The following is a 16309-nucleotide window of genomic DNA, read 5'->3' on the forward strand; positions in this document are numbered from 1 at the left end:
GCCATAAAGGTTAATATTTGATACCTCATTCTATAATTTTCCTCGTGAATGATGTTAGGGCGAAGCAAAGAGGACAACATAAGGAAAACAGCGTGGGGAACCTGAGGACAATAATGGTGAGATAGTGTGGGGAAAATAAGGACAGTTGAGAGATAGTGTGGGGAAAATAAGGACAGTTGAGAGATAGTGTGGGGAAAATAAGGACACTTGAGAGATAATTTGGGGAAAATAAGGACAGTTGAGAGATAGTGTGGGGAAAATAAGGACAGTTGAGAGATAGTGTGGGGAAAATAAGGACAATTGAGAGATAGTGTGGGGAAATAAAGACAATAATAAATAATGTGGGGGAAAGGAAGGGAAAAATCAGGGAAAAACAGAACGGAATAAAAAACTTAACGGGAGGCAGTAAGGTGACTAACGTAAACACAAATCAGCTGATCACCGACACTAGTCAGCTGATCAATATAAACAAACAATCAGCTGAGCATCAATGGGCAAAGTTCACGTCAATTAAACTAAGTAAATTATTGACTACGAAACTTACCAAATATTTTTTTAATAGAAATTTTAATTAAATTTTCAAGTCTCTTTTGTTTTAAATTAGATTGTAATTAATGCAGGTTTTGTTAATTAGAGAAAATGGGAAAGACTTAGAGGAGAAAAATAAGAATTAGTATATATTGTCGGGTTAATTAATGGGTGATGCGTAGTTGTAAAAAATATTATTATAGCTGATTAATTAAGGATGATGTTTAGGACTTGTTGACTGTTCAGCTTATTTTGTACACTGTGTCTGTCTGTCTGTCTGTTTTTTTCTATTTGTTGCTGTGTGTGTGTGTGTGTGTGTGTGTGTGTGTGTGTGTGTGTGTGTGTGTGTGTGTGTGTGTGTGTGTGTGTGCGAACCCATCACTAACAAGGCGGCAGCTACGACAAAAACAAACACCTCAACTCACAGCGGAAATGAGTGTTTGTCTCGCCTGGTTCCAACAAGTGTGTAAAAAAAAACTCAGATTAAAAAGGAATATTATGATGTAATTAAAAAAAACATAGAACAGGTAAAGTCAGGTGTTAATTAAACCTTTATTATCTATGAATTTTTTATCAAACGACTGGATTAATTATTTTTCCTTTTTCTTTTTAATTGGTTTGTAAAATATTTTGATCGTGGTTGTAAACTGTCAAGAATAAAAGCTCGTTCATTCCAACTGATGGTTTTTGTGTACTTAAAAGCACATAAAAAGTATATGTAAAAAAAAGGAAGAGTTTAAAGTACATGTTAATGCCTCATGGTTAAGTACCGAGGTTAAAGTTACCCAACATTAACGAGCGGGAGTTAGAGACAAAATTCCATTATTAGTTACGGGTTATGTTAACCTTATCACCATCACCTTCTCATATCATAACGTTTACCACTAAGGGTAAAACAATAACATCATAATATCCTGACTTTTTTCTTTGTTTCGTCTTAATTATAACATGTAATTATAGGAGGATAAAACAACTATATTTCGTTCGTTTCAACTCTGCTTCCATTTACAGACACATGATGGCAGCTCATATGGAGAACTTCACCCACATCAACATGGGAGTTGGTAAGTGTATCATGTTAGTTTGTCTGTTCTGTGGTAGTGTGTGGCGTATCTAGCATTTCCTCACCACAACTTATCACGTGTTATTGTTGTGATGGTGTTGTGACGTCATAATTGGCTTGAAATATTGGCCAATGAAATTCTTCCGATCCGTCATTACTCGGCGTTGATTGGTCGCCCCTGACGTTGGGTGTTGTTGATTCACTCTGTGGGGTGTTGACGCCTTGTTTCAGATAGACAAACTGACCAAACATTCAAACATTCATTACGATGTTGTTAAATGGCTTTGAATCGGCCATAGTGGACTCCCTCATAGACAGGTAAAAGGACCACCTGTAATTTAACATTTTAACATTTTTCCAATTCCTGAAGTAAATGTTTTTCCTGAAGCAACAATTACCTATAAAATTTCGATGCTGGTTTTTATTTGTTTGTATATGAAGTTGGTATTTTAAATTTTCCTTCTTTTATTATTTCTGGTAATTATGATTTTATCTTCATCCAGAAAATACGATTAATCCCGTGTTAATTAACGAGAGGAAGAGATGAGGGAGGCAGGCGGGAGGAGGGGGCGGGTGGCAGGCGGGAGGAGAAGGAAGTGACGGAGGATGGCAAGCAAGAGAAGTTGAGGTAGGATGGCAGGCAGGAGGAGGAGGAGGTGGGGGAGGAGGAGAAGACGGAAGTAGGGAGAATAGCAGGCAGGAGAAGGAGGAGGAGGAGGAAATCGGGAAACATGGCAGACAGGAGAAGGAACAGGTAAGGGAAGGATTAACAGAAACAACAACAGGGTGGAAGGAGACACAAGAGGTGGATGGTGGACACAAACGACGCAGGTGTCAGCTTAAAATTCTCCCATTAAACGTTTTTAATAAGACCATTAACGCTGGAAACTCTCCCGGGGGCTGGCATTAACCGCCTCGTGCAATCTACTGAGAAAATTGCATTACCTTCTATTTTTTGGGCCAAATAATGAACTCAGGTGAACAGAGACGCGCTGAAAATACCTCCTGGCGTATAGGTCCCCCCCCCCCTCCCCCACCTTCCCTCGCCAGCACCAGGTAACTTGGTTAAGGTGGGTGAAGGACTCCTGTACACCCGACACAACCATGTTAGGTGGAAATACCATCTAGCTGTTCTCTCTCTCTGATTAAACTATCTCTCTCTGATGAAACTATCTCTCTCTCTCTCTCTTTGACGAAACTCTCTCTCTCTCTCTCTCTCTGACGAAACTATCTCTCTCTCTGATTAAACTATCTCTCTCTCTGATTAAACTATCTCTCTCTCTGATGAAACTATCTCTCTCTCTGATGAAACTATCTCTCTCTCTCTCTCTTTCTATCTCTCTTTCTGAATAAACACACACAACCCAACCTAGCCTTACCTTACCTAACTTAATTTACCTTAACCTAACCTAACCAAGATAAAAAAAAACTACAAGAATGCAAATAACTGATAAATTTAAAACAACAGCAAAAGTTACACTGAGATTTTACCTTAACTAGAAAATCTTAGCCAAAACATTCTACCATTCCCCTATTTATTTTTCTCCTTTAACTGATGTTTAAGTTAATGTATCAAGTATCTAATTAAGGTAGATTCTCAGTACAATTCTAAGTCGGTGATAATAATTTTTCTATGCTCGCTTCATTTAACCAGTCAGGTGCATTGTTACTGCTTGAGTTACGAGGAATATTTACCTTAACCTTTGTGTACCTGATCTGAGGACCACGGAAAGGTGAACACGAGAGCTCCTGTGACTGTCACCTGATACCTGGGATGACCACCACCTGTTTGTGTGTGTGTATGTGTGTGTGTTGGTGTACTATGTGGGTGTGTGTATGTTGATGTGCGTGTGTGCGTGTGTTGGTGTACTATGTGGGTGTGTGTATGTTGATGTACGTGTGTGTGTGTGTGTGTTGATATACGTGGGTGTGTGTATGTTGATGTACGTGTGTGCGTGTGTGTGTGTTGATGTACGTGGGTGTGTGTATGTTGATGTACGTGTGTGTGTGTGTCGCGTATATGTGTATTTTCGTCTGGCTGTATCCACAAGCAGTCATACACACACCCGGACACACTAGGGTACACAAGGCCTTGCTCTCTCCAAAACTTTACAACACTTCCTAACCTAACCTAACCTAACCCAACACTTCCTAACCTAACCTAACCACTAACATTACCATAATAACACAATTAACTCATAACTTCGTAATTAACATGATAATTAGATAGAAGTTATTAATATCAACAAACTAAATAAAAATTAACAAAATAAATCATTGGTTTATATAATACTCGAGGGACAAAAATATAATTTGTGCAGATAACAACGATAACAAGATAATGAAGCTGTTTGTGCGTTATCTCACTGATGCTCCGAGGTGTAATTAGCATATGTTATTATCTTCATCATGTAGATAAGAAAAATGTAGCGGTCTTGTTATTTGGGTCTAATGGGCTGTTGTTTTCTCGTTTAGTTCAAGTCCTGATTATGTTTTAGCCCTGTTTATTATTATCATTATTATTATTTCCTGACAACTTCCAGTTATCACAATCAAACTAAATGAAGAATTGCTTGTAAGACATAAACTGTGATGTGTTGGAGACTAAAAAGATTATAAAATGACTCGAAAATCTCAGTGGTCAGTACGATCTTAATTAACACAGGTAAAGATTCTGTCCGAACACACACACACACACACACCTCACCCACAACCTCCAACCAACATGACAAACACGGACATCTGCAAACACACACCTGCCTGACAAACACAGAATAAATTACCTTACACTCTCTTCTGTATTACCTTTGCCTGTATTGCGCCCAGTATCTCGAGCGACGACAAGCCGAGGCCGTGAACGCCGCTTGTAAACACCAGCTCGTGTCAACAAGACGGTGAAGCAGGCTGGCATGTTGACGTGGCGAGTCGCTCTGATGGTTCAAACTCCCAGCACATCGTTCACATGTTTGATCGAGGATGTGCTGCTGCTGCTTTTGCTGTTGCTGCTGTTAGGTGTGAAGCTGTCGTGGTAAGGCTCTGCAGTTATTGCTGTTGCTGTCAGTAGTGAAGCCTTCATGATCAAGCTTAATAATTTCAATGGAAGAAATTGGTTGTTATTTGATTATGACTTTTATTGCAATGCTGAGGTATAATACAAGCAAACATTATAATATAAACAAGAAACATTATAGCACAAACAGTAACTTATGTATTAATATTACTGATTTTATTTCATTGTTTGTTTGTTTGTTTGTTTGTTTGAGATCTCTAATAATTATTTTCTGGTACAATGGATTTTTTTTGGCTGTGAATTCCAACTGTGTTTCATAATTTATTAGGAATATATTATTTTCTGAATAGATTCCCACATTTTATGATTTTTTGCGAAGGAATAAAAAAAAGTTAGAGGTAACTTTTTTTTCGAGAATAATTTTTTTTAGCTTTGATTTATCTCAGTAGTTCAGTATAATTTGATGACCATAATTATCTTTGATTGCGATGGTCCTCATTATAGTAATTATGATGACTTACCTGTAGTGTTCATTAAGGTTAATTTATTTCAGGTGTAATTTTGTTTCTATATTTTTATCAAGTTGGTGGTTTAATTATGTGATTTATATAGGTTTAGTGATTGAGTAACACTGATTTGTATATATACATTGATTTCCATAAATTTAAGTGATTTTACAAGTATATAAAGATTCCTAATATATGCTTATACCCACTTTCATTATTAATAATAGAATGAATTACTGTGTGTGTGTGTGTGTGTGTGTGTTTGTGTAGCAGTAGAAACAGTAGTATGTTTGTTAATAATTTTAGAATAGAAATACACAAATTATCCCTAAAAATATAAATTAAGAGAGTTACTCCACACAACACATCCATTTTTTGTATTTAATGACCATTGTCTCTGAGGTACTGCAAGGGGGTGCGTTAGAGCCCTGGGTGTTAGAACAAAGGGTGCTGGGTGGACGTGATTAGGTCAAAATAGCTCGCGTGTTGAGTTACAATATGATGGCGAAGATGTAATGAGGTTTTCTAGTGAGAATTTATTGTGGGGAATGTAAGTGGGGGTGAGTTAAGAGGTGGGGGGGGGGTGGGGGTGACATGGGGAAGGTGGGGTGTGTTGTTGAGTGTATTAATAGGAATAATGACAAGAAGAGAGGAAGCAAAAAAGAATGAGTTACAATGACAAAGAAAAGAAGAAGTTATAATGAAAAATAAAAAGAATAAGGAATTACTATAAACAAGGAGGAGTTACAAAGGAAGGAAGGAAGGAAGGAAAAGGTATAAAGAAATGAGAAAGAAATAAAAGAAGGGAACGGTCATAAAAATTCCAGCTATTAATTTCTGCCAGGTCGTGTGTTAAGTGTGAGGACGTGACTATGTTGTTCCTCCCTCCTTCAGTGTTGGTGTTGATATACTTAGGTTAAATGTCGAGTGTGTGTGTGTGGGGGGTCGTGTGTGTGTGGGGGAGACTTCGTGTGTGTGTGTGTGGGGGGCTTCGTGTGTGTGTGTGTGTGTGTGTGGGGGGACTTCGTGTGTGTGTGTGTGGGGGACTTCGTGTGTGTGTGTGTGGGGGGCTTCTGTGTGTGTGTGTGTGGGGACTGTGTGTGGGGGGAGGGGGCTTCGTGTGTGTGTGGGGGGTTCGTGTGTGTGGGGATGTGTGTGTGGGGGCGTGGGGGACTTCGTGTGTGGGGTGTGTGTGTGTGTGTGGGGTGTGTGTGTGTGTGGGCTTCATGTGTGTGTGTGTGTGTGTGTGTGTGTGTGTGGGGAGGGGGACTTCGTGTGTGTGTGTGTGGGGGGGGCTTCGTGTGTGTGTGTGGGGACTTCTGTGTGTGTGTGTGTGGGTGTGGGCTTCGTGTGTGTGTGTGTGTGTGGGCTTCGTGTGTGTGTGTGTGTGTGGGCTTCATGTGTGTGTTCAGAATACCAAATGAAGCTGAGGTAACTTGCATAACACAACAGATGCTCCTCCTATTATTATGCTAAACCAGACAAATTGTTGTCATTTGTCCATTACGTTGCTGAGTATGCGTGTTGTAGCTCGTCACCACGCTGCTTTATGAGGCGCCAACGTCTTATAAGAATCACATGTCTGTAGCTTGATAACTTATATATTTAATATAATTTTACAAGAACACGAAAGATTGAATTAGGATAAAAGGTACAGTTATTATTTTGGTTACCTGAGACACTTTAAGTTACAAACTCTTTAGTCTCAGTTCTCAAAAGTCCTCCTCTTCTTCCCCCTCTTTCTCTTCCTCCTCCTCCTCCTTCACCTCCTCCAAGCCACATGCACTAGACCCCAAAAAGTAAAATATTGACCCTTTACTTCCTCTCTTAAGTTACCCCAATTCCCACCGCGTCAAGTCAAGTCTCTAATGTGCTTGACCGTCCTTTAAGTGTCTCAAAACCTCCCCACGTCAAGACACTGAAATAAATGAAGCTTCACATCCTCTTTAAAGCTTCTCCATGTCAAGGTCCAGAGTGCTGAGCCCTCCTTTAAGCCCCCACATTAAGGTCTCAGGTCCCCGTTACCACAAAAATCTGTAACGCAGTGGCTATTACTGTACCCTTTCCTGTTGTGTCCCCTGCCTTGTTTCCCGACCCTTGGGCCTTGACCGAGCCTTCCAACACACACACATACACTCTCTCTCTCTCTCTCTCTCTCTCTCTCTCTCTCTCCAACTTTATTGTCTGTGTTGCGTTATTCGCCGCCTGTCTCCTCCTCCTTCTCAAATGGCATACATCCTTTTCCTTCTCCTTCCTAATTTTGTTCCCATCCTCCTCCTCCAAACCTTCTAATCTTTCTAATATTATTCTCTTCTTCCCCATTCTCCTCTTCATCCCCTTCCTTTTCTTCTCTTTCTCTCCTCTTCATTCCCACCTCCTCTTCATCCCCCTCCACTTCCCCCATCTTCTTCTCCTCTTCTACCTCTTCTTCTCCCCTTCTCATCTAATACCTTCTCCTCCTTTTTTCTCTTACCCCTTCTTCTCCTAAGTTTATCCACCTCCTCCTCCCTCTCTTCCTCCTCCTCCCCCTCTTCTTCCTCCTCCTCCTCTTCTTAAGCTTCCTTTGAGATTCTGAGGACAGTTTATACTCTTCACGTCTTTCTCTCGTCTCCTCTGTGTCACATACTCTCCAATGTGCTATTATTTGTATTGCTTTTATTTCTTGTGTTTTGGCTCTTATTTAAAACGTTTTTATTAGGTATTTAATTCTTTTTTATTTTAGCTGTTATTTGCAGTAGAACGTTCTTTATTAGTATTGCTTTCATTTCCTTTGTTTTAGCTATTATTTAAAAGCTACTATTTATTAGTATTTCTCTATTGTTTTTATTTGGAATTTGACTAATTTATCAGTTTATTTTTGTGTTTTAACTGCAACGTTTTTATTAGTTTAATTCTTTAGTTGTTGTATTTTGAAGCCAGTATTGAAGACTTTGTGATATTTTATTTTACTATATTGAAACATTTAAACTGCAACCCAAAAAGTTTTATCGATCTATTTCCTTACCTAAACGTTTTAACTACAATTCTAAACGTTTATATCAATCTACTTCATTCCCTAAACGTTTTAAATGCTCTCCTCCTCAGCCTCCCAGCCCCGTGTCTCCTCAAAGGGCCGCAACTAATAAATTTCGCCCACAGTAAAAAGTGACGCAAACTTGGAAATTAATTTGGATAGGAGTAACGTCAAGGTTGAGAGGGAAAAATCACGTAATTTATTTTCGCGCAAAGTTTTGAAAGAGATCAAACTTAGCGGTGGTTGGGGTGAGTGGTGGTGGAATGGTGGGGGTGGGAGGAGTGGGGGTGGGGGGTGGAGGAGGAGGAAGTTGTGGTTGGTGGGAAGAGGGTGATGTGGGAGGCGGAGGGAGAGGTGGAAGAGTTGGGGGAGGGGATGGAGAAGGTTGTGGTATTAGACGAAACTAACACGTCAGTCATGCACTCACTTATGGATATATATGGTCATGCACACACACACATACACACTCACACACACACGTTCATGGGTGTAGTCATGGTCATGCAACCCACTTATGTACATTGTAATCATGCACACACACGTACACACTCACGATTATAGTCATACTTACTTAAAAGCATATAGATGTACAGTCATGCAAGGGCACCACACACACACACACACACGCACACACACACACACACACACACACACACACACACACATACACGCACACGCACACATACACACACACGTTTCAACTCAATTCACAAATCTTCCTCAGGGTCGCTCACACCTCAACAGCCAGCACCACTACATATCAGCTCCCCCCCACCCCCCTGGCACTCACTAAACACCCTCACCTGGACTTAGCACCTGTCCCAACCTGTCTTAACCTGACCAAACCAGAGCCAAAACTAACCTAACCTAACCTGACCTAAGGCAACATTACATATCCTATCCGAACTTAATCCTCTTCCCCCTCCTACTTCTTTATCTACTTCGCTTCCTCCTCCTCTTTCTTCTTCACTTCCTCCTCCTCCTCCACCTCCTCCATTGTTTACATTTTTCATCACACACTGACATCAATTATGGTTTGGCCAAAGTTTCCGCGAAAAGTTGAAAGTATTTTTGCACCCGAAAAGTTGATGAAACTGTGGAGTGAAATAGTTGGACGCATATTGCCATTCTTTTGTTTATTTCTTCCTGGACACGACCGCAATTATTGGCACACAGGGTTGAGATGGACCTTCAACCTCGTCCTCGACCCTTGATTCTCGACCTTCACCCTCGATCTGAACCTTAAACAAGATTCTCGACCTCGAACCTTCACCCTTGACCTTGATCCTAGACCCTTCACTCTCAGCCTGGACCTTGACCCTCGACCTGGATCTTGACCCTCTACCTGGACCCTGGACCTCGACCTTGCCCCTGGACCTTGACTCTTGACCTTGACCCTTGACCTACATGGGTAACACGGACCCCCGGGGATCTGAGTGACTCACACTGTACATTACAACAACCACAAGCACCACATGAACCACCTCTTTAAGTCATCGTACTCAAGGTGTTCGGTCATCGTACTCAAGGTTTTCACTCAAGGTACTCAAGTGTTTTATCAGCACTCATTCGTCGGACTCAAGTTGTAAAGTCATCGTACTCAAGGTGCGTTAACACAGACAGAAAATCAATCCGGAATTAAAGCAACAAAATATATCTCACAGGTCCCCCACATTATCCCGCCAGCTTCCTCAGTCACCACCAAGCACGTGTTATCGCCTCGCCTCTCTCACAGCTTTGCCAAGTCTTTAATAAGGTAATATCACAATGTAAACAGGTCTTGTGTGTAATTAATCACTAGTTCATTATGTTGGAAATTACGTGGCAAAGTCCGGAGGGTCGTAAAATCACAGGGTCGTAAAGTCACTGGGTCGTAAAGTCACTGGGTCGTAAAATCACAGGGGTCGTAAAATCACAGGGTCGTAAAATCACAGGGTCGTAGAGTCACAAGGTCGTAGAGTCACAGGGTCGTAAAATCACAGGGTCGTAAAATCACAGGGTCGTAAAATCACAGGGTCGTAGAGTCACAAGGTCGTAGAGTCACAGGGTCGTAAAATCACAGGGTCGTAAAGTCACTGGGTCGTAAAATCACAGGGTCGTAGAGTCACTGGGGTCGTAGAGTCACAGGGTCGTAAAATCACAGGGTCGTAGAGTCACAGGGTCGTAAAGTCACAGGGTCGTAAAATCACAGGGGTCGTAAAGTCACAGGGTCGTAAAATCACAGGGTCGTAAAATCACTGGGGTCGTAAAATCACTGGGGTCGTAAAATCACTGGGTTGGATAAGGGATTTTGTACTTCAGTTAACCTAAGGGATTGAAAATAACCAATAACCTAATGCAGACTCAAAACTCTTGAAGGAAAGGAGAAAAAGTTAGAGTATTTCCTCAAAGTGAAGCAAGTTAATATTACCAAGAAGTAATACCTGGTGAATTCAACATAGGCAGGTGTTAGAATATTGCACACACACACACGGCACCATTATGGCCGACATTGACACGGAATATTAAATACCTACCAGCCTCCTCTTAGCCACACACAGAACCCCAATTTGAATATTCAAGGGAGAACATCCTATCCAGCCTCTAACATCCTATCCGGCTTCTCATCTCCTTATGACGGCCTTCCTCCTCCGGCCAGCCACGTCTTACTAACGAGGTGTCAACCAGCTGGGATTTGCATAGTCGAGGTTAAGTGAGAATGTATCCGTAGTATCGACCAGCGAGCGACCTTGTGTGGGTGGTGTATGAAGACGGTGTTGATAAGTCGAGGTTAAAATTTGTCATTATTTAGATTACGAGTTTACGAGATTGTCATTAGTGAAGCTCTGATGGGTGGAATGAAGGGATTTTTGAAGCTCTGATGGGTGGAATGAAGGGATTCTTGAAGCTCTGATGGGTGGAAGGGAGGGATTTTTGAAGCTCTGATGGGTGGAAGGAAGGGATTTATGAAGCTCTGATGGGTGGAAGGAAAGCATCGCTGTAGCTCTTGGCTAGTTTACGGGTGTGTGGCCTCTTAAGTTGGGTTAGGTTAGGTTTGGTTCGGTTCATATTGGAGAGAACTTGTAGCATTGTGGTTAGGTTAGGTTAGTTTACGTCAGGTCAGGTCAGGTTAGGTTCATATTGGAGAGAACTTGTATCATTGTGGTTATGACGCCCAAACCAGGCTATTAAGTTCAACATATGAACCGCCACACATTTATATGCAAAGTAGAGTTGCCATTATTGTCTCCTGCTGTTCCCCTGAGCTGGAGTGTCCCAGAGGTGACACTTACAGCTCAGTGCTTTACGATATGTGACCGAGGGCTTCCGGCTGACGTCATTGTAGTGTTCGCCAATCATAAGGTCATACTAATATATACTAATTAACAGTCAGGTGTGCAATAATCAGAGGACCTTCCACCTGCGGCTCTCAGAAACAAATAACTTTATCTCTTAACCCAATAAACTACAAGAGAACATTACTTAATAACGGTATATACAATAACAAGTGATCGAGGGCCCTTCGTGCCCTTGTGAAAGTTTGAACGCTCATGACAGCGTACAGCGAATGAGGGTGCGCCAAGTCCGTAGACTTGCATAGTTAATTAGGGTGCGCCAAGTTCATAGACTTGCATTGTTTTCCATCGTAAATAAAATTGTTAATTAATGCCTTCCTAAAGAAACCATAGACATGGGACCAGGTTTGTTCCACTCTACGAATTTGTTGCGATTTTTCCACCAAGTTTGACGAAAACCGATTGTGCCGTTTCGGCTGCCCAGAACAGACAGACAGACACAGACAGACAGACAGATAGACAGACACACGGCTAGTCCTATAGTATATTAGATTAAATACTATAGTCCTTTCCTTACTGTACAATCGCTTATGTTCGCTTATACACCAGAGAGGCGATTTTGTGATCTTTACCAGGTGTCGTCACGCTAAAACAGGAGAACGGTTTTATGCTCATGGGGTAAGGGGAAGAGAATGTCCCGGGTCACAGTGGACAGGGATATGTCCTCTTGACCTTTATGTGAAGAGGAAGAGGAGGAGGAAGAGGAAGAAGAGGAGGAGGAGGAAGAAGAGGAGGCGGAAGAAGAAGAGGAGGAGGAGGAGAAGGAAGAAGAGAAGGAGGAGGAGGAAGAAGAGGAGAAGGAGGAAGAAGAGGAGAAAGAGGAAGAAGAGGAGAAGGAGGAAGAAGAAGAGTAGGAGGAAGAAGAAGAATAGGAGAGAGAAGAAGAGAAGGAGGCAGAAGAAGAGGAGGAGGAGGAGGAAGAGGAGTAGGAGGAGGAAAAAGGAGGAAGGAGAGAAGGAAGAGATGTAGGATGAGGAGGAGGAACCAAGGGAAAATCGCCAAACTTTTTTACCACCTGAGAAACATTACACATATCTTAAGGTTACGAGTCATTGTACTTGATATCTTACGAGTCATTGTACTTGATATCTTACAAGTCATTGTACTTGATATCTTACGAGACATTGTACTTGATATCTTACGAGACATTGTACTTGATATCTTACGTGTCATTGTACTTGATATCTTACGAGACATTGTACTTAATATCTTACGAGTCATTGTACTTGATATCTTACGTGTCATTGTACTTGATATCTTACGAGTCATTGTCTACCATATGTCCCTCATGATGGGTCGTTTATTCATAGTGCTCATTCATGCTCCTGACTCACTCACCATTCATTCATTTATTCATAATCTATCTATCTATCTCTTTCCATCTATCTATCTATCTATCTGTCTGTCTGTCTCTGTCTGTCTACTCTAAAAACTGTCTAGATCTCCCCAACATTCCTTGAACACCCTCACCAGCAACAACTTTCTAGAGTTCTCCAACGCTGTCTAAATCACCCCCAACAATCTCCCCAACACTTTAAATCTCCCCAATACTTTAAATCTCCCTGACAATCTCCCCAACACTTTAAATCTCCCTGACAATCTCCCCAACACTTTAAATCTCCCTGACAATCTCCCCAACACTTTAAATCTCCCTGACAATCTCCCCAACACCGTCCTGAAGAGAGAAGTTTTGGTGGGTGGGGAGGAGAATTTTCATATACCATACTTGTGGTTGAGGGAGACTCCTACCAAACTTTTTAATGGCGTGCAAATCCTAGTGCTTCCTCCACTCTGGTAATGGATTAAGTATGCGGGGGGGGCCGAGTTGTTGGGTGTCATTTGCTGTTTTACTTTCCTTTCTTCCTTCCTTCCTTTCCTTCCTTCTTTACCCCCTTTCTCTTCCTAGTTATTTCTTCCCCCTACTTTCTCTCCACCTCTCCTTCCGCCCTTCTTTTCTCGTTCTTTCCCTCTCCTTTCTCCCTGTCTCCCTCCTCACCCCTTCCCACCCCAGAGAACACTCACTCGAATTTACTTGTGTTTAATGCTACATGTTTCTTTTCCTTCCGCTTCTTGTTCTCTCTCTCTCTCTCTCTTTTCCACACTTTAACATTCGTTTTACCTCACCATTTCAATGACGTGATGCTGTAAATATATGCAGGCCTGTGGTACCGCGCCATTGTTCTTCAGACGTATACATATTCATGGTTGGTAAGTGGAAAATGCCCTGGGAATTCAAACTCTCCGGGGAGGCGCTGCTTCTGACTGCCAGGATGGAATGTAGTGTGTCTTTACGTCTCGGGTACTAACTGTTTGTATTGTAAATGATTGACTATGACGAAAAACCTTTGTAAATGAGAGAAATCATTTTTAGAATTCTAGAAAACTTTAGGAAAATGACAGGAAACTCTTGACAATGTTTGTATTAAATGATGGAAAACTTTTGAAATTGATTAAACTTTTTGAAATGACAGAAAACTTTTGAAATTTATAGAAAACGAAACTTTAACTGTAGTGGTAACTGTGATAGTTTTATTCTCTTGTTATTGTCTGTTGCTTTCATGATTTTTAATTGTTGTTGAAGCTCAGTAATAACATTATAACAACAACTGTTACTGTCTGTTAACATAGATATTTATTAAAAAAACGAAAAAAAAAAAAGTTTAAAGTAAGTCTGTTAACGTTTCTTATTAAAGCTTATCATACCGTACACGTCACCTCCCTAAAGCATACACAGGTACTACCACCATGCTGTGATATGCTGTCGTGACGTGCTGTGATATGCTGTCGTGACGTGCTGTGATGAAATGCTGTCAGTTAAGTGCGTGGTCAGCCTCGCCTACCACCACCAGTGAACTCAACACGTAGCGAGAATATAATTACTTTGAAACAGAAATTCATGGTTGAAAAATTCCCTTTACCCCGAGCGCCGTTAAACACACACACACACACACACACACACACACACACACACACCTTGAGAATAGCTGAATCATATCCCCGTCAGATTTCCGAAATTCCTCAAATATCCCCAAATCTTATAAAACTGAGGAATTCCTTTGCCTGGTGCGTCGGAATTTTTCTACTACGTTTTTGCCAGAGTTTTGAAGCGTGTGGAAGGTGGCGGCAGGCAGGGACGGATAGTGTGGAAGCGGCACCAGAAATTCCCTAACTCTTCCTCGGTAAGTTTCCCTTTGTCCTCAAGCGTGTTTTTGCCGACGAGCTAAAAGCGTTATAAATTTCTTTGTTGCCCTTTGATTGCCGAAGTAACTGCTAGAGAGAGAGAGAGAGAGAGACACACACACACACACCTGCTACCACTTCTGCCACCACTTCCGCTTTTGGTGGAGGAGGAGGAGGAGGAGGAGGGGGGAAGAGCAGGAAGGAGAGGTGAGTCAAGTATGTAGATAAAGAGGGCAGAAGGTAAAAAGGAAGAGGGAGAGGTTGAAGAGAGGTTGGGTTGGGTTGGGTTGGGTTGGGTTGGGTTGAAGAGGTTAGGTTAGGCTAGGGTTGTTTCTGTATATTATACCGTAGATTTAAAAAGTTACTGAATTAATTATTATAATTAATGAGATTACTTTAAAAAGGTTATTCTCAAGTAAAAGGACAATTTTACTTATAATCTTTAAAAGTCTTAGATTAATATTATTATCATTACTAACATGAGTGAGATGTCATTATCAGTCGCCCCTCCTTCCCTCCCACCCTCACGTGACGTCATCAAACACATCCCTCCCACCCTCACATGACGTCAGCAAACACATCCCTCCCACCCTCACGTGACGTCAACAAACACATCCCTCCCACCCTCACATGACGTCATCAAACACATCCTTCCCACCCTCACGTGACATCATCAAACACATCCCTCCCACCCTCACATGACGTCAGCAAACACATCCCTAACACCCTCACGTGACGTCACCACCCCCCAATCTTGATAGCGTCAATGAGCGACTTATCTGGGATGAAATGCGCAGGGCTTCCATACACAACAGTCTGTATAGTAGGCGACTTTAACCTTGGCCAAATAGATTGGACTGACCTTACGGGTAACTCAAAATCAGAGGATTTTCTCGAGACGATCCAGGACTGTTTCCTAAGTCAACATATAACCGAACCCACACGGGGTAATAATATATTGGACTTAGTTCTGTCGAACAGAGAAAACCTAATTAGCAATGTCGAGGTAGGGAACGAACTTGCAAACAGCGATCAAAAAGAAATTCGATTCCAGTTAGATTTTCAGGGCAGACGTAAGGAAGATTCCACTAAAGTACCAGATTTCAGAAGGGCAAACTTTGACAGTTTAAAGAGGCAGCTGAGAGAGGGGGTGTCGCGCTTGGCTGTGAACCTGACAGATGACACCGACCTGATAACGAGATCTGAGATTGCCGAGTTCCACGACAATTTAAATCGTGAGTTACTTAATGCACAAAGGCAGAACATACCATACAAAAAACTCAGATCAGACAACAATGACCCTGAATGGATAAATAATTATTTAAAGAGCATCATTGGCCAAAGGAAGGCTATAGGTAGAAGGATAAATCGTGGCGAAATTCACCTCCGGGACTATCATAGGGTATTGGCGAGTAGGGTTAAAACCGAGATAAGGAAAGCAAAGAGAAATAATGAGGTAAGGATAGCAAGGGAGGCGAAGACAAACCCCAAAGGATTCTACCAAATGTATCAAACTAAAACACGAGAAAAGATTGGACCAATACGGTCAGACTTCGGCGAGCTCACTGATAACGACGGAGAAATGAGCAATAATTTGAATAAATATTTTTCAACAGTTTTCACCACTGAAAATTTAAACATGATACCCGAGGCACCGACTCTATTCAGAGATAG

Source organism: Homarus americanus, unplaced genomic scaffold, assembly GCF_018991925.1.
Source record: "Homarus americanus isolate GMGI-L3 unplaced genomic scaffold, GMGI_Hamer_2.0 scaffold52512, whole genome shotgun sequence".
NCBI classification, from domain to species: domain Eukaryota; kingdom Metazoa; phylum Arthropoda; class Malacostraca; order Decapoda; family Nephropidae; genus Homarus; species Homarus americanus.